General features: G+C 43.9%; 1 protein-coding gene across 1 annotated transcript in view; it reads left to right on the top strand.

The window, feature by feature from the left end:
- The window catches only part of LOC126412229 (DNA repair protein complementing XP-C cells homolog), a 74,545-nt gene that overhangs the window by 15,159 nt on the left and 39,289 nt on the right, over positions 1-20,097 (top strand). The window lies entirely within an intron of this gene.

Below are 20,097 nucleotides of genomic sequence, written 5' to 3'. Positions count from 1 at the left end.
AGAAGTATCCTCGGAGTAGTGAAGCAACTTAAATCACATAATAAAAGCAAGTCTTCTGGTCCAGACTGTATACCAATTAGGTTCCTTTCTGAGTATGCTGATGTATTAGCCCCGTACTTAACAATCATATACAACCGTTCACTTGACGAAAGATCCGTACCCAAAGACTGGAAAGTTGCATGGGTCACACCAATATTCAAGAAAGGTAGTAGGAGTAATCCACTAAATTACAGGCCCATATCATTAACGTCGATATGCAGTAGGGTTTTAGAACATATATTGTGCTCGAACTTTATGAATTACCTCAAAGAAAATGGTCTCTTGACACACAGTCAACATGGGTTTAGAAAATATCGTTTCTGTGAAACACAACTAGCTCTTTATTCACATGAAGTAGTGAGTGCTATTGACAAGGGATTTCAGATTGATTCTGGATTTCCAGAAGGCTTTTGACACTGTACCACACAAGCGGCTCGTAGTGAAATTGCGTGCTTATAGAATATCGTCTCGGTTATGTGACTGGATTTGTGATTTCCTGTCAGAGAGGTCACAGTTCGTAGTAATTGATGGAAAGTCATCAAGTAAAACAGAAGTGATTTCTGGTGTTCCCCAAGGTAGAGTTATAGGCCCTTTTACTCTTCCTTATCTATATTAACGATTTTGGAGACAATCTGAGCAGCCGACTTCGGTTGTTTGCAGATGACGCTGTCGCTTATCGACTAATGAAGTCAACAGAAGATCAAAACAGACTGTGGAACAATTTAGAAAAGATATCTGAATGGTGCGAAAAGTGGCTGTTGACCCTAAATAACGAAAAGTGTGAGGTCATCCATATGAGTGCTGAAAGAAACTCGTTAAACTTCGGTTACATGATAAATCAGTCTAATCTAAAAGCCATAAATTCAACTAAATACTTAGGTATTACAATTACGAACAACTTAAATTGGAAGGAACACACAGAGAATGTTGTGGGGAAGGCTAACCAAAGACTGCGTTTTATTGGCAGGACACTTTGAAAATGTAACAGACCTACTAAGGAGACTGCCTACACTACGCTTGTCCGTCCTCTTTTAGAATACTTCTGCACGATGTGGGATCTTTACCAGATAGGACTGACGGAGTACATTGAAAAAGTCCAAAGAAAGGGAGCATGTTTTGTATTATCGGGAAATATGGGAGAGAGTGTCACAGAAATGATACAGGATTTGGGCTGGACATCATTAAAAGAAAGGCGTTTTTCGTTGTGATGAAATCTTCTCACCAAATTCTAATCACCAACTTTCTCCTCCGAATGCGAAAATATTTTGTTGACACCGACCTACATATGGAGGAACGATCACTACAATAAAATAAGGGAAATCAGAGCTCTTACGGAAAGATATAGGTGTTCATTCTTTCCGCACGCTATACGAGATTGGCATAATAGGGAATTCTGAAGGCGGTTCGATGAACCCTCTGCCAGGCACTTAAATGTGATTTGCAGAGTATCCATGTAGATGTAGATCTTCATTAGTAAATCTTGTTTCTTGCAGTGCTGTTTTCATTATTTTTTTTCATCTAAGAAGTTTATTAAAATTTTAAGTTTCTCTGTTATTAAGGGCGAATTTACATTAAAAGTGGCTGGGTAATTTGTGTCTTTTTTAAAATAGATTTCTGAATGCTCAAACTCATTCCTTGCACGAGGTTGTTTACATCCTACAGACCCCCTGAATCCGAATGGCTACTTTCCATTTCCTTATAAATGGGTGATTTGGTATTCTGCGGAGTAAAATTTCATACGGAGTGCATCTCCAGTGCTGACTGTTTGATGAGTTTCGGGAACAAGTTCCGTGAAGATACTACACAGGGTTGTTAGCTCTGAGGAATGTCTTTCAATGTGAACATTTTAGGTTAGGCTTTACCGTGACTGCTGTTGACATTAAATGAAACAACAAGTTTGTAATTACCAGTCACTGTTTATCTCCACGGTGTGTTTGAAAGGTTTAAACCCCCATCGTCAGATACATTTACATTTGTTAATATGACCCCTCTCTCTCTCTCTCTCTCTCTCTCTCTCTCTCTCTCTCTCTCTCTCTCTCTCTCTGTGTGTGTGTGTGTGTGTGTGTGTGTGTGTGTGTTAAGATTTTTTGGAGAAATTTGTGACACTGTCTAGTGGGAGAAACAAGACACTACTTCAGAACATGGTTATGGGTTTCTTTTTACAAAAAGCCAAACATTTATTTAATGGTAAAAATAAAATAAGTAAAGTAGAGTACCTTCAGTGGTCACAGATTCCTTTCACTGCAGTAACACATCACATGTATACTGTCATATTTTGTAAACAAGTATGGTGTCAGGAAACTGTTAGTTGCAAGGAATGTATAACAGAAGAGAAACATACATTGTAACAACATTGTTACAGAATAAATTTTAAAGGAATTTGGAGATCTTTGGTTTGATGTGGTGAATACATGTGTTGGAATAAATATTTCAGATGGTATATTAATCCAGTTTTGTCAAGTTAATATAGCTTAAACTTCATATTCTTTTATATAATGAAGTGACATGTTGCAACCTTTAAGTACAATAATTATGTTCACTACAGTGGTAAAATTATGCACAGATAACAACTTTGGTTGGGAATGACAGATAGAAAAGAAAGGCTGGAAGCAAAGCTAGAGGAAGAGAGAGAGAAAGTGTGAGAGAGAGAGAGAGAGAGAGAGAGAGAGAGAGAGAGAGAGAGAGTGGATGAGAGCAAACTCTCCAAATCTTACGAGTATATGTGTGCATGCGCGCGCGCGCGCGCGCGCGCGCGCGCGCGCACACACACACACACACACACACACACACACACACACACACACACACACACACACACACACACCCTGCGGGTCCGGGGATTAGAATAGGCCCGCGGTATTCCTGCCTGTCGTAAGAGGCGACTAAAAGGAGTCCATCCCCCTCACGGGGGTAGTTCGCGCCTGCGTCCGGAGACGGACGGTTCCACGACCTATCATCGTGGTCCTTTTGGTTTTTTCACTTCTCGTTTCTTCCTTCCTTTTGTTGGTTCCTTTCTTTGCTCTTCTCCACATCACTGTCTTCCTTACTCTTTCCCTTGCCTTCTCCTTGCCTTCTCATTGCCTTTTTCTCCTAGCCTTCTCATTGCCTTTTTCTCCTAGCCTTCTCATTGCCTTTTTCTCCTTGCCTTCTCATTGCCTTTTTCTCCTTGCCTTCTCATTGCCTTTTTCTCCTTGCCTTCTCCTTGCCTTCTTCTCCTTGCCTTCTTATTGCCTTCTTCCCCTTGCTTTCTCATTGCCTTCTTCTCCTTGCCTTCTCTGGTCTCCGCCTCGGCGTTTGAGACAGTCTGTCCTCTTTCTCCCTCTCTCTCTTCTTTTTCCTCTTCTTCCTTCCTCCCTGTGCGTGCCTGAAGGCCGACCCACGCGTTCGCACGCGTAGCCGGTGACGGGGTAACGCGTAAGTCCCCGCCCTGGGTAGACATGTAAGGCACGCGCGTACCCCCTGGTAAAGGCCGGGCCCGGGGAGGGGTGATTGCCTGAGCTGATACCTTCTGACCATGCCGATTGGTCCCTCCGTCTGTTTCTCGGGAGGTGTGACCTGAGGTGTAAACATTCACCTAAGGCGGGAGTGCCCTCTGAGAGGGTCCCCACAAGGAAGGAGCGCGCCATCGGAGACGCTGGCAATCATGGGGGATTCCTCCGCAATGGATTCTACTCCATCTCTTTCGACTTCGACCCAAAAACGGAAACGTGACCAGCCAACAGTGACAAAAGTACTACCGCCTGCCCCACAGTTCCTCGTAGTTTCTCGAACTGAGGACGGAAAGGATTTTTCCTCTGTCAACCCTTTCGTTATTCAGAAGGGCGTAGATGCCATAGCCGGATCTGTCAAATCCTGTACCAGGTTGCGTAACGGCACCTTATTACTGGAATCTGAGAATGCCTTTCAGGCACAAAAACTGCTTCGGGCCACCCTCCTGTACACGTTCCCTGTCCGGGTGGAGGCCCACCGAACTTTGAATTCGTCTCGTGGTGTGGTCTATACTGGCTCCCTCGACGGATTGACTGACGAGGAGCTTCAATCATTCCTCGCTGAGCAGGGCGTGACGGCTGTCCATAGGGTCATGAAAAAGGTCAACAATGACCTTGTACCGACCCGGACAATTTTCTTGACCTTCGATAGTGTTAAGCTGCCATCGCGCATCAAGGCGGGCTACGAGGTTATTTCTGTTCGCCCCTATATCCCGACACCTACGCGCTGCTACCAGTGTCAGCGTTTCAATCACACTCGACAGTCTTGTTCCAATGCGGCTAAATGTGTCACCTGTGGCAGGGATGCCCATGAGGGTGACTGTCCACCTCCGTCTCCTCGTTGTGTGAACTGTCAGGGTGACCATGCAGCATCCTCCCGTGACTGTCCTGTCTATAAGGACGAACGCTGTATCCAGGAAATTCGGGTCAAAGAGAAAGTGTCCACCTCGGCTGCTCGCAAGCTATTGGCTAATAGGAAGCCCACGCTGCTCCCAGCGGGGAAATACAGTACTGTCCTCGCCTCTCCTCGGACTACCCGGGAGGTAGCAACCCAGACATGCGATCTGACCTTCAGCACCACGGTCGTCCGTTCGGCCAGTGCTAAGATCGCGCGGTCGACGTCTCCTCTTCCTCCCATCACCCCACAGACACGAGCACCTTCTTCAGCTTCTGCTAAAACGAAGACACCGAAGTCAGATGCACGGGCCTTCAAGAAGGAACCATCCCGTGCAGACTTCCTCCGTACCTCGACCTCACAGCCTTCGACCGGTACTTCCACTACACGTCCTTCCAAAAAGGCGCATAGGAAGCACAGTTCCCCTTCCCCGCCACGGCGCATTTCTTCTCTTGCGCCACCCAGCGGCTGCCGCCCCAGGCCGTCATCCGTTTCGCCTGGCCGCACCGCTGGTCGCCGTACATCTGGCCGTTCACTGGCGGAGGAAGCTCCCCCTCCCGGCCATCCTCCCGAGATGGCCGATGACCCTATAGACCCAATGGACGATGACTGTCCGCCTACTGATAGCGGAGGCAGTGCTCGCTCGAAGCCAGGCCCTAAGCGGCCTTCGAGGTGACCACTTCTCTCATCTTTCTTTTCTTACGATGGCACTTATTCACTGGAATATTCGCAGCATTCGCTCCAACCGAGAGGACTTGAAGTTGCTGCTCCGCTTGCACCGTCCGCTTGTCGTAGCCCTCCAGGAAACGAAGCTACGCCCATGCGATCAAATTGCCTTGGCACACTACACCTCTGTGCGTTTTGACCTACCCCCTGTGGTAGGTATCCCAGCTCATGGAGGGGTTATGTTGCTGGTCCGGGATGATATTTACTACGATCCCATCACGTTGCACACCGGCCTGCAGGCAGTTGCCATCCGCATTACTCTCCCCACTTTTACGTTTTCCTTTTGTACCGTTTACACTCCATCGTCATCTGCCGTTACCAGGGCAGACGTGATGCAACTTATTGCTCAGCTACCTGCACCATTTTTGTTAACTGGAGACTTCAATGCCCACCATCCCCTTTGGGGCTCTCCAGCATCCTGCCCGAGGGGCTCCTTGTTAGCAGACCTTTTCAACCAGCTCGATCTTGTCTGCCTCAATACTGGCGCCCCTACTTTTCTTTCGGACACATCTCACACCTATTCCCATTTAGACCTCTCTATATGTACTCCCCAACTTGCACGCCGGTTTGAGTGGTATGCACTTTCTGATACATATTCGAGCGACCACTTCCCGTGTGTTATCCATCTCCTGCAGCATACTCCCTCTCCGTGCTCCTCTCGTTGGACCATCTCCAAGGCAGACTGGGAGCTCTTCTCTTCCAGGGCTACCTTTCAGGATCAAACCTTCACAAGCTGCGATCGTCAGGTCGCATACCTCACGGAAGTCATTCTCGCTGCTGCTGAATATTCCATCCCTCACCCTACTTCTTCTCCACGTCGCGTACCGGTCCCCTGGTGGACCGCAGCATGTAGAGACGCTTTACGTGCTCGTCGACGTGCTTTACGCACCTTTAAGCGCCACCCTACAGTGGCGAATTGTATTAATTATAAACGATTACGTGCTCAGTGTCGTCGTATTATTAAAGAAAGCAAGAAAGCCAGCTGGGCTGCTTTCACAAGCACCTTCAACAGTTCTACTCCTTCTTCTGTTGTCTGGGGTAGCCTGCGCCGGCTATCTGGCACTAAGGTCCACTCCCCAGTTTCTGGCTTGAAGGTCGCGAATGAAGTCCTTGTGGCCCCTGAGGCTGTCTCCAATGCCTTCGGCCGCTTTTTCGCCGAGGTTTCGAGCTCCGCTCATTACCACCCTGCCTTCCTCCCCCGCAAACAGGCAGAGGAGGCTAGGCCACCTGACTTCCGCTCCTCGAATTGTGAAAGTTATAATGCCCCATTCACCATGCGGGAACTCGAAACCGCACTTGGCCGATCACGGTCCTCCGCTCCAGGGCCTGATTCTATTCATATTCAGATGCTGAAGAACCTTTCTCCTGCGGGTAAAGGTTTTCTTCTTCGTACATACAATCGCATCTGGATTGAGGGACATGTTCCCGCATGCTGGCGCGAGTCTATTGTTGTCCCGATTCCTAAGCCGGGGAAGGACAAGCACTTGCCTTCCAGTTATCGACCTATCTCGCTTACCAGCTGTGTCTGTAAAGTGATGGAGCGAATGGTTAACTCTCGATTGGTTTGGCTGCTCGAGTCTCGACGCCTACTTACCAATGTACAATGTGGATTTCGAAGGCGCCGCTCTGCTGTTGACCATCTGGTTACCTTGTCGACCTTCATTATGAATAACTTCTTGCGGAAGCGCCCGACCGCGGCTGTGTTCTTTGATTTGGAGAAGGCTTACGACACCTGTTGGAGGGCGGGCATTCTCCGCACCATGCATACATGGGGCTTTCGCGGTCGCCTCCCTCTTTTTATTCATTCCTTTTTAATGGATCGACAGTTTCGGGTACGTGTGGGTTCTGTCCTGTCCGACACCTTTCGCCAGGAGAATGGGGTGCCACAGGGCTCAGTTTTGAGCGTCGCTCTCTTCGCCATCGCGATCAATCCAATAATGGATTGCCTCCCAGCTGATGTATCAGGCTCCCTTTTCGTGGACGATTTTACCATCTATTGCAGCGCGCAGTGTGCACGTGTCCTGGAGCGCTGTCTTCAGCGTTCTCTTGACCGTCTTTACTCCTGGAGTGTCGCCAATGGCTTCCGTTTTTCTGCCGAGAAGACGGTCTGTATTAACTTCTGGCGCTACAAAGAGTTTCTCCCACCGTCCTTACGACTCGGTCCCGTTGCTCTCCCACTCGTGGAGACAATCAAATTTTTAGGCCTTACCTTTGACAGGAAACTTAGCTGGTCTCCACATGTGTCATATTTGGCCGCCCGTTGTACCCGTTCTTTAAATGTTCTCCGTGTTCTCAGTGGTATGTCGTGGGGAGCGGATCGAACCGTCCTACTTCGTCTATATCGGTCGATCGTCCGCTCCAAGCTGGATTATGGGAGCTTCGTATACTCCTCTGCACGGCCATCCATCTTACGCCGCCTCAACTCCATACAACATCGGGGTTTACGACTTGCGATCGGAGCATTTTATACCAGTCCCGTAGAGAGTCTTCATGCTGACGCTGGCGAATTGCCACTCACCTACCGGCGCGATATACTGCTTTGTCGGTATGCCTGTCGGCTACTGTCAATGCCCGACCATCCGTCTTATCGTTCCTTTTTTGACGACTCTCTTGACCTTCAATACGGGTTGTATGTCTCTGCCTTGCTACCCCCTGGAGTTCGCTTTCGTCGCCTCCTTCAACACCTTGATTTTTCACTCCCTGCAACCTTTCGAGTGGGCGAGAGCCGCACGCCACCTTGGCTCCAGGCTCAGGTCCGCGTTCACCTCGACCTCAGCTCGCTCCCAAAAGAGGTCACCCCCGGTTCGGTCTACCACTCCCGTTTTTTGGAACTTCGTTCGAAGTTCAACAACATGACTTTCATTTATACAGATGGCTCTAAGACCAATGACGGGGTCGGGTGTTCCTTTATTGTCGGGGCACAAAGTTTCCAATACCGGCTCCATGGCCATTGTTCGGTCTTCACAGCTGAGCTCTTTGCCCTCTACCAGGCTGTTCTTTACATCTGCCGCCACCGACGTTCTGCTTATGTCATCTGCTCAGATTCCCTGAGCGCCATCCAGAGCCTCAGTGATCCGTACCCGGTTCACCCTTTCGTACAGCGGATCCAACGCTCTCTTCAGCAGCTGGTGGACGTCGGTACGCCGGTTAGCTTTATGTGGGTTCCTGGCCATGTCGGTATCCCTGGGAACGAAGCTGCAGATGCCGCGGCCAAGGCTGCGGTCCTCCAGCCTCGGACAGCTTCTTGTTGTGTCCCTTCGTCCGATTTTAGCAGGGTCATTTGTCGGCGCGTTGTGTCGCTGTGGCATGCCGATTGGGCTGCACTTACCGACAACAAGCTTCGGGCCTTAAAACCTCTTCCCGTGGCTTGGACGTCCTCCTCACGCCCTTCTCGGCGGGAGGAGGTCGTTTTAGCAAGGTTAAGAATTGGAGACTGCCGGTTCAGCCATCGCCATCTGCTGACGGCTGCGCCGGCGCCGTTCTGCCCATGTGGGCACTTGCTGACGGTTAGACACATTTTAATGTCCTGTCCTGATCTTAACACACTGCGCCTCGATCTTAACCTGCCTAATACTTTCGATGCCGTTTTAGCGGATGACCCACGAGCAGCTGCTCGTGTTCTTTGTTTTATCAATTTGACACACCTCGCTAAGGACATTTGATTATGTTTTTTAATCCTATGCCTGTCAGTCTGTCTTTTATTGTGTTTTCCCTTTTAGTTGTTGTTGTCAACTTGTGCCTCGCGGTGCATTCTTAGAGTAGTCAGGGCGCTAATGACCATTGAAGTTGTGCGCCCGAAAACCACAAAAAAAACAAAAAAAAAAAAACACACACACACACACACACACACACACACACCTTAATATTTACCATACGTATTTAGTTATGTTACCATGACATCCCCCAAATGTAAAAGGAATTGACCTCATTTACAAATATATCATCACACCAACAACTTGTACCCCTGTCAGCATGAAACTATATGTGCATCAACTAATGACACTAACAACATCCATCTGCATATTTTAAAGTATTAACCAATGTATTACCCTAACTTTTAGGCAGTTATTGCATGTAACAGATATAATCCTAAGAACCCCTCCTTTGGAAAGTTTACTCTCATCCAATCAGTCCTTCCACCCTCTCTCTCCCTTTCACTTTCTTTTCCTCTCGCTCTGCATCCAGCGTTCCTTTTCTACCTGTCAGTCCCAACCAAAATTGTTGTTGTTGTTGTTGTTGTTGTTGTTGTGGTGGTCTTCAGTCCTGAGACTGATTTGATGCAGTTCTCCATGCTACTCTATCCTGTGCAAGCTTCTTCATCTCCCAGTACTTACTGCAGCCTACATCCCTCAGAATCTGCGTAGTGTATTCATCTCTTGGTCTCCCTCTAAGATTTTTACCCTCTACGCTGCCCTCCAGTGCTAAATTTGTGATCCCTTGATGCCTCAGAACATGTCCTATCAACCGGTCCCTTCTTCTTGCCAAGTTGTGCCACAAACTCCTCTTCTCCCCAATTCTATTCAATACCTCCTCATTAGTTATGTGATCGGCCCATCTAATCTTCAGCATTCTTCTGTAGCACCACATTTCGAAGCTTCTATTCTCTTCTTGTCCAAACTATTTATCTTCCATGTTTCACTTCCATACATGGCTACACTCCATACAAATACTTTCAGAATGACTTCCTGACACTTAAATCTATACTCGATGTTAACAGATTTCTCTTCCTCAGAAACGCTTTCCTTGCCATTGCCAGTCTACATTTTTGTTTCCTCTCTACTTTGACAATCATCAGTTATTTATTTCTTATTTCCTAATCTAATTCCCTCAGCAACACCCGACTTAATTCGACTACATTCCATTATCCTCGTTTTGCTGTTGTTGATGTTCATCTTATATCCTCCTTTCAAGTCACTGTCCATTCCTTTCAGCTGCTCTTCTTGTATCTGTGTATAATTTTACCACTGTAGCCAACATAATTATTGCACTTAAAGATTGCAACATCTCACCTTATTATATAAACAAATACGAAGTTTAAGCTATATGAACTTGACAAAATCGGATTTATATACCACCTGAAATATTTATTCCAACACATGTATTCAACACCTCAAAACAAAGATCAAAATCCTTTAAAATTTATTCTGTAATAATGTTGTTTGGATGTATATTCTTTGTAGTTTGTGATAATGTTTCTCTTCTGTTATGGGATCCTTGCACCTAATAGTTTCCCAATGCCATATTTGTTTACAAAATATGACAGTATACATGTAACATGTTACAGTAGTGAAAGGAACTGGAGGTATTCTATTTTACGTATTTTATTTTTACCGTTAGCTATACGTTTAGTTTCTTGTCAAAAGAAACCCGTAACCATGATCTGAAAGATTGTTTTGTTTCTCCCACTAGACAGTGCTGAAAGTTCCTCCAAAAATCGTGTGTCTCTCTCTCTCTCTCTCTCTCTCTCTCTCTCTCTCTCTCACACACACACACACACACACACACACACACACACACACACACACACACACACACCATACTAACAAATGTAAATCCACCTGGTCATGGAGGTTTAAACCTTTGAAAAGCGTCGTGGAGATAAATAAACTCTGAGGAATATGTTTGCTGTAGCAGCTTTGGTTAATGGACACTGACTGCTTTGCCACATTGAGGATTTTTTTATGTTGATTCTTCTGCTAATATTGCCATTACAAGATCCATTCTTTCTTCCTTTGCTGCTGTGGAAGTCTCCACTGTAATCCCAATCCCAGCACAGAGTCTTCACAGGGTGCTATCACCTGGCCCAGGTGAGCTGTGATTTTTTTTTTCTCCCCATGATGTTGTTACTCCTCCCCGCCTTCTTCCTCGTCTCCTGCATGATGAGGTCCCAGGCATAGCGAAGTTATCTTCTCCTTTGAGGTATATCTGAAGACAAGTGGCAACTTGATCCTCTTCATTTTCCTATGTTCTGGGCTGCTTCTTTAATCTGCTTGTGACTTCAACTATTTCTAATGTCATTCAGAAATCCAACTATTCTTCCTGATCTCTGTCTCATCTGTTCAGTTTCATTGTTGCAGAAAATTTCTTCATAGTTTGTGCCCTAACCAAGATCTTATCATTGTCATTTCCACTAGTTTTGTTTCCTCTGTTATTCTTGGAAGTGCTTCTTCATTGTTATTTTGTCAGTCCATTTCACTATCATATGAATATAATAGGGGAAACATTCCACGTGGGAAAAATATATCTAAAAACAAAGACGATGTAACTTACCAAACGAAAGCGTTGGTATGTTGATACACACACACACACACACACACACACACACACACACACACACAAGCAGACATTGTAAAGGCAAAGAGTTTGGGCAGAGATGTCAGTCGAGGCGGAAGTACAGAGCCAAAGATGTTGTTGAATGACAGGTGAGGTATGAGCAGCGGCAACTTGAAATTAGCGGAGGTTGAGGCCTGGTGGGTAACGGGAAGAGAGGATATATTGAAGGGCAAGTTCCCATCTCTGGAGTTCTGATAGGTTGGTGTTAGTGGGAAGTATCCAGATAACCCGGTCGGTGTAACACTGTGCCAAGATGTGCTGGCCGTGCACCAAGGCATGTTTAGCCACAGGGTGATCCTCATTACCAACAAACACTGTCTGCCTGTGTCCATTCATGCAAATGGACAGTTTTTTGCTGGTCATTCCCACATAGAAAGCTTCACAGTGTAGGCAGGTTAGTTGGTAAATAATGTGGGTGCTTTCACATGTGGCTCTGCCTTTGATTGTATACACCTTCCGGGTTACAGGACTGGAGTTGGTGGTGGTGGGAGGGTGCATGGGACAGGTTTTACACCGGTTGCAGTTACAAGGGTAGGAGCCAGAGGGTAGAGAAGGTGGTTTGGGGATTTCATAGGGATGAACCAAGAGGTTACAAAGATTAGGGGGATGGCAGAAAGACACTCTTGGTGGAGTGGGGAGGATTTCATGAAGGATGGATCTCATTTCAGGGCAGGATTTGAGGAAGTCATATCCCTGCTGGAGAGCCACATTCAGAGTCTGATCCACTCCCAGAAAGTATCCTGTCACAAGTGGGGAACTTTTGGGGTTCTTCTGTGGGAGGTTCTGGGTTTGAGGGGATGAGGAAGTGGCTCTGGTTATTTGCTTCTGTACCAGGTCGGGGGGTAGTTGCAGGATGCGAAAGCTGTTTTCAGGTTGTTGGTGTAATGGTTCAGGGATTCAGGACTGGAGCAGCTTCGTTTGCCACGAAGACCTAGGCTGTAGGGAAGGGACCGTTTGATATGGAATGGGTGGCAGCTGTCATAATGGAGGTACTGTTGCTTGTTCGTGGGTTTGATGTGGACGGATGTGTGAAACTGGCGATTGGACAGATGGAGGTCAACATCAAGGAAAGTAGCATGGGATTTGGAGTAGGACCAGGTGAATCTGATGGAACCAAAGGAGTTGAGGTTGGAGTGGAAATTCTGGAGTTTTTCTTCACTGTGACTCCAGAAGAAGACTCAGGCCTCAACCTCCGCTAATTTCAAGTTGCCGCCGCTCATACCTCACCTGTCATTCAACAACATCTTTGCCTCTACTTCCGCTCGACTGACATCTCTGCCCAAACTCTTTGCCTTTACAATGTCTGCTTGTGTCTGTATATGCGCGGATGGATGTGTGTGCGTGCGTGCATGTGTGCGTGCGTGCGAGTGTATACCTGTCCTTTTCTCCCCCTAAGGTAAGTCTTTCCGCTCCTGGGATTGGAGTGACTCCTTATCCTCTCCCTTAAAACCCACATCCTTTCATCTTTCCCTCTCCTTCCCTCTTTCCTGATGAAGCAACCTTAGGTTGCGAAAGCTCGAATTTTGTGTGTGTGTTGGTGTTTGTTTGTGTGTCTATCAACATACCAACGCTTTCGTTTGGTAAGTTACATCATCTTTGTTTTTAGACACATTTCACTATTCACATTTTTTGAAATCTGTTTTGTAATTTATGGGGAAATATTTATTTGATCTGTTTGTCTTTTAATCATACCACATCCATTTTTTCTTCTGTGATTGATCTTGGTTCTATTTGCAACTGTCTTCAATCTCAGCTCTGCCAAAACTATGTGGTGGTCACTTCCAGTGTCTGCTCCTCCTTCATTTCTCAGATTTAACAGTGTGTTGAAATGGCCTACACCTGTTGTGATCTATTTAACTTAACCCTTTCTGACCCCTTGTCAGACTGTGTCCAACATTACAATTTTCCGCTACGGCTCTGATGTCGGGTGACATCTGACGCATTTCCATTATTTTGCTTTGTGTCCACTCCATTGTTCGAATTCGCTAGACACATGGGAGCACTTAGTATGAAGATCTGACAACTCAGTGTGTTGCATTTGTACATTTATAGTATGATGATGGCTGGTAGAAAACCCGTAAGTGATGACGGGGTAATTCCACATCAAAACATGCAATAATTCTAGGATTTGTAACCCTCTATCCCAGATTTTACAAAACTTTGCACATTTGCTTATACTTATAATATAGGAACTTCTGCAAAATCCAGAAAATCCCTCCCATACAGCTTGCCCGTCCAGGGATGGCCTATTTGCAATGACAAGAACTCCCTTTCCCAGAATGCTGAAGGCCTCACAAAGGCCTTCACAGACAGACAAAACCCCCCAACCTAGTCCACAAACAGATTTCCCATGCAATATCATCACACATCCCAAATCCGCCCACAACCTGGACAGGAGCAACTGAACCATAACCTTCATCATGGCTTTGAATCTCTCTCATCCTGCCCTGAAATAAGGGACATCCTACCAAGATCCTTACCACCTCTCCTAATGTAGTGTCCTGTTGCACAACCACTCCCAATCCCTGTGGCAGACCCAGGTGCAAGACCTGCTCAATCCATCCCCCAAGCACTTCCTATTGCAGTCATGTTGCAGGTTTATCTTACTCTGTCAAAGGCTAGGCCACTTGGAAAAGCAGCCATGTCATATACCAGCTCTGCTGTGACCACTGCAGAACTTTATGTATTGGTGTGACTACCGCCCTGCTGTCCACCAGGATGAACAGCCACTGTTGGACTGTGGCCAAGAACAAAGTTGACCACCATGTGGCACAACATGCAGCTGAACATAAAATGCTTGATTTCAATGGCTGCTTCAAAACTAGGGTTATCTGTATCCTCCCCTCCACGACCAGCTTCTCTGAACTGCGGACATAGGAGTTACCCTTACAACACATTCTTTGCTCTCAAAATTATCTTCGCTTCAACTATGGTAACCTACTGTCCCCTCATCCTCTACACTCTGTAATTTCCAACCCCTCATCCACACTCTTTTATTTTCCACCCCCTACATCCTATCACCTCCTCCCCGTCCATGTCGCCCACCCTCATTGCGTGCTATGCTCTGCCAATGTACCCACCTATCTGTCCCCGCTCCTCTCCTTTTTTGCTCCATTCTCCCCATCTCCGTGCCCCACACTTGTGTGTGTGTGTGTGTGTGTGTGTGTGTGTGTGTGTGTGTGTGTTTTCTTTGCTGTGGTGGAAAACTTAATAGTATATTTATATAGTTATTTTGTTTTCTTTTGTTTTATTTGGGTGATAAATACCAGTTCATTCAAAGTTGCTTGATTCAGTCCTCGATCAATCCTAGAATTGTTGGGCAGTAGTTACCTTCACTGAACGATATGTGGAGTACTGCTGATAGACACCTACAAAATGAAAAGAGACAAACCATCCCTGTTTTCAGAACCAATAGATTTTTCATCAGGGAGGAGAATTGGACAGGTCTGGGAAGGTTGAGGAGGAAGGGCACATCATTTAGATCACAGAATGAGAAGGACCCACCTGTAGTGAGGACGAGGGAACACAATATTTTTTGTACATGAAAAATGCCAAGTTGCATCATGTTCTAGAATTATAGTTTTCCCTCTAACTAGTTGGATAGGTCAGTTCAAAGTCAGAGAAAGGAGCTGCATTCTGTCTACTATAAGCAGGGATTCTGAAACTTTTCCCCGTTTTGCCCCCTCCCACCCACTTCTGAAACTTCCCCCTCTCTCCATTATTTTGCTTTCCTTCCTCAGCACTTCTTATACTTGGCACAGAAATGGCCCATGGTATCTGTTTACTTCCATCTAATCACTGCAACGATCAGTTATTACAACAACAACAACAACAACAACAACAATAATAATAATAATAATAATAATAATAATAATAATAATAATATTGTTGTTAAAGCACATCAGAGGTAAACTTTTTATTTTAAATTATCATAAATTTTATTTGTATTATTCAAAGATGGTGCAAGATGACAACTACAATAACCATGACTCTGAGTCAGTAATTGGAATTCAGCAAATATGCGTATTTCACTACTTTTTTCCCCAAATTAGTTCACAAATCCATTAGTTATAATTTGTTTCCATATGTAACAGTATTAATAAAGTCAGAAAGTTTTAGTATTTGAAAGTTCATAACATACAAATAACGCTAGGATAATATTTAACATTTAAATGCCAATCTAAAAACTGCTGAATTCAAACTGATCATCTAAAAAGAAAATAAACAAGAGTAAAAATGCACACAGTTCAAAAGTCGTATTTTTTTTTATGTTTGCACATGTGGTGTGTTGTTTGTGCCTGAATATATGGAGAAAGCAGATTCAGTCCTGGTTGGATCTTTGAAATAGCAACTCACAGATCCCCTTCTGTCTGCAGTCAAAATTGGTGTTTTGTCTTGATTAATGTCATTGCCTTAAATGTTCATTCACATCTATAAGTTGATCCAAAGGGTTCTTGCAGAGGTGGGATACTTGTTCTGAGTCTGCACCCAATAGACTTAGATTTAAATTCATTTCAAAGTGTTCCATCACTTGAGAGGTCAGTTACCACCACCTGTTCTACTGTTGAAAAGTGGTGTGTGATGATCTTATCAAATGGATTGTGGATCCAGTCATACCCAAATGAATGTTCTGGAAATTTGTCCTCAGATTGTTGACAAAGGTTTTGGAGATGTACTGTGCCAATTTTATTAATTTTACCTACATTCACCTCATTTTCCTCCTTGAAACCATTCAGATAAGAAAACATCTTGTACTTATGCTTCTAGCTGTCCAAGTTTATGTGCCTTAAAGAAATATGTTAAAATTATTCAGTTTCTCAAAACATAGGCCAGGTAGCATATATTAGGAGCCAAAAGTATAGGACTGTCGTTCATTCGGAAAACATGAAATTCATCCTTCAGCACCATAATGCATTTATTCTTCAGCTCCGCAATACAATGAAAAACTTTACCACAAGACAACCAATGTACCTTCATGTGCAATAGAAGCTAATCATGAATAGAACCCACCTCCCTGCAAAGAATGGAAAGTAGCTTACTGTTTAAAGCTTGGGCTTTCACAAAATTCGCAACACTGTCTGCATCATTCAGCACTTAATAGATTTGTGGTTGTACAACTATAGAAGCCAATATCCCCAGTATATCGTGTACTATGTGATTTTTACAGAAGACCTCTCAGGGCTTTTTTAGGAACTGACACTTCCTTTTAGTTGTTGCTGGTGACATTTAAAAAATTAGATGGGGTTTACTTACATGGTCTAGCTGTTTTGTCTGTGGGCGCGTCTAGTTTTATGGGCTTGAAGCTGTCGTTTGCTAAAATCTCCAGACAAAGAAAACATTTGGTCATTTCTCATTATTCAAAACCTAGATATTTACATACTTTGATTTTGTGTTTAGAACTAATGTTGCTGATAGGAACAGAGGAAGATGTGAAAGAAAAGTGTACTTTGATTAAATTTCGAAGAAGCAGACACACTTGGGGAATGACTTCCATGGGATCTCTTGGTACCACTGCAAATCAGCCACTTATCCATGGGAATTGCAGAACTTGTATCACTTTATTTTAACTCTAGTTAACTACTACCACTGAAATACACTAGAACTCAACTTGTAGCTAACTCATTACATTCAACCTGACTCTGGAAGCCTGGCTGAAGTCGGGTGGACGGTCAAAATGGCTATGGTTAACAACTTATTCTTGTACCTAGTGGTGCAAGGAAGTGGCAGTCACATAGTTGGCTTATTGTCATTAATGGCTGTTAAATGGTTGGTAAGTAGCTAACCCAGCAGGTGATTGGGGACGGGCTGCGTGATGAAATAATTGAGAGATTCATGACTTTCCTCACCATTCCAGCTGACAATATCTGCTGGTCAGTTCTTGTGAAGTATGACAGCAAATTAGTGATGGGCCAGCTTCCTAACTTGGTTCATGGAAATGAGAATCTGAAACTATCAACATTTGTTCACTGGAAGACTCTTTCTTACAGAATATGAATTACAAATATTTAGATGAAAGCCAGCATTCCCATCTCCTACTCTCTGCCCCACCACCACCACCACGCTCTGAGGGCAGCTGTCCTGTAGTATCATGCCAAGCGAAGAAGTATGCAATTCAGTCTTTGGGTTCAGGACAGTTATGCTTTAATTGGTCTTTGGACATTACTTCATTGTATACTTAATAGCATAAAAGTTGTTCATCAACATTCTGGTCTTTGGACACTACTCTGTTATACACTCAATGGCATAAAGATTGGTCATCAGCGTTCACAGCAGGGTCAGTCTTTCCAGCACTGACTTTGGTTCTCTCAGTACCTATTCCAAGAAGTTAAATCTACTTCGATACAAATACAATGTATTGTTACTGTCTATAGTTCAAATATTGTTTGTGCTCTTGGAGCTGAATGATAAACATGCTGACTTTCCATACCGTGTGGCTTATGGAAAGAGAAAAATATACAAACAAACGAGCTGATGCGTGAATAACAGGGAGACTGTAAGACAGCCTGTAAATGACGTTCATAGTATTTGTAAAGAAAAATATGTACTGTTAAGAAAATATTGAGGAACAGCACTGGCAGAAAAATCAACAACACTGGAAAAAGATTTAAACTCAATTGATGAACAAACATGGTCTCAAATTGGATTATATGGAAGAGTAGTTGTTGCTTATTTCTCTGAGCACAACTTTGTGTGCAGTATACTGTATTGTCAGTACTTGAACTGAGGAATAGAAACCATCTTCATCAGTCTGTTAAAGAATACGTACAAGAAGTCTGAGCTTCCATTTGATTACAGAAAGAGACCAAAAACCTTCAGGATCAAGAAAGCGTGTGTGACAAGGCAACTCCATTTCACCAAAACTGTTTTCTGCAGTCATGGAAGAGATCTTAAATTCATAAACCTGGGCTCAAGAAGGAATTCTATATCTGTGCCTCCCTGATGGGATTCCTTGGTACATGCATCTAGCAAATGGTTTTGACAATTTATTTTCATGCTAATTGTTCGTAATTCAGTAAGAACTGCTTCCAGTCTAACATTCCAGGCATCTACCTCACTTTTAATTCCTCGCCTTGGGCTTCTATTTTTGCATTTATGGTATTACATTCACACTTTACATTTGCATAGTTTTTTCTTATCTACACTTTCAAATCTGCGGTGTCTTGTACTAATTGTTCTATGCTAGCATTTACATAATGAAGAACATGTAAAATCAACTTGTAATTCATTTCCTCCATATTTCTAATCTAGTTACTAGCGACACAGTCGAAATGGTAATAAGATTTCTTGAGGATGCAAAAGTAACATCCACTAGTTCAAAACAAACACCACTAACAAAAAGCCTGAAACAAACAACGTGGTTTTAGAACAGCTCACTGTAGTTGGCCACACACACCTTGCTGTCACACAATGCTGATGAGAAACTGGGTCATTGCACTTTGTGGACCAGGGTTGCTGTAGGTTGGTGAGCAGCTGATGTTGATATAACTAGTTGCTGTGTTGTAACGGGAACATGAATGCAGTTGGCCACCATACTTCCAACTCATGGACTTTATAAAATCTTCTGCTCCATATGTATTGTTGATAGTTTAATTTTAATTTATCACAAAGCTACTTCTTGAATTCTTTTTCTTTTGTGTTTGTATATCCCCATGCACCTCATAATGTTCTGTTTACTTGGTTGTTAATTATCAACATTGACCATTATCAATCTTGAATTAAAATCTTCAATTTCTGTTGTTTAATTTCTTCCTTTCTTCTCTTTGTTATTGTTAAACTCCTAGCAATTATTGTTCAGGGTTCTGTCAGTAGGCCACCAGAATGTGATGTTCCCCGTTTAAATGTGTATGTCCTCAAATTTTACTTAATTGATTGCTCGTTGTGTTAGCCTTCTGAACTTCCAATATAATTTATGTATGAATGAGGGTGCAGGATTATTGGACTTTGTAGATGGTGTTGCTGTCTTGTACAACATTGGAATTGAAATACTTTGAGATATGTAGAACTCATCTAAGTAAACAAATAGTTTCTTCTGTAATCAACTCTGTATATTATTCCATAAAATACAAAAACTTCTTCTAAACACTACTTGACTACATAGTAAACATCATATAAATCTGTATGTGTCACTTTGACAGTTTGTTACATGAATGAGTAATCAGTGTCCCTATTCCTCTTTAGTTTTGCGTGTTACACTATGGACATTTAGTTTGGGCTTGCAAATTACTCCAATCTGGGGTGTTGATGCATAGAGTACACACAAAGACTACACTGTTACTAAATATCATGGAGATCGTGTGGTCACTGCCCTACCTAGAACACTTGCAATTGCCCTCTGTACACTTGTTATATGCAAAAATACTTTTACTTATTAAATTGCTACAGTGCTTAAAAGACGACACTGTCATTCGTGTAGTAGGTAAACATAGGGTTATGCATAACTTTACCAAAGTGATATTTAACACTACAAAGTTTACAATGAGCATGTTTTATCAATTGTCTTATGGGACCTAGGCATGTACTTTATAATTGGAAACCAGTCACTTCGTAGGGTTACTTGGTGAGCAGTGAAGAGATGCCTGATGGGAAATACTAGGAGACAAGAAAATAAGCAAATGA

This window comes from Schistocerca serialis, chromosome 7 (genome assembly GCF_023864345.2).
Source record: "Schistocerca serialis cubense isolate TAMUIC-IGC-003099 chromosome 7, iqSchSeri2.2, whole genome shotgun sequence".
Classification (NCBI taxonomy): Eukaryota; Metazoa; Arthropoda; class Insecta; order Orthoptera; family Acrididae; genus Schistocerca; species Schistocerca serialis.
The sequence above is the reverse complement of the archived record's forward strand: the minus strand, read 5'-3'. Positions and strand labels throughout refer to the sequence as shown.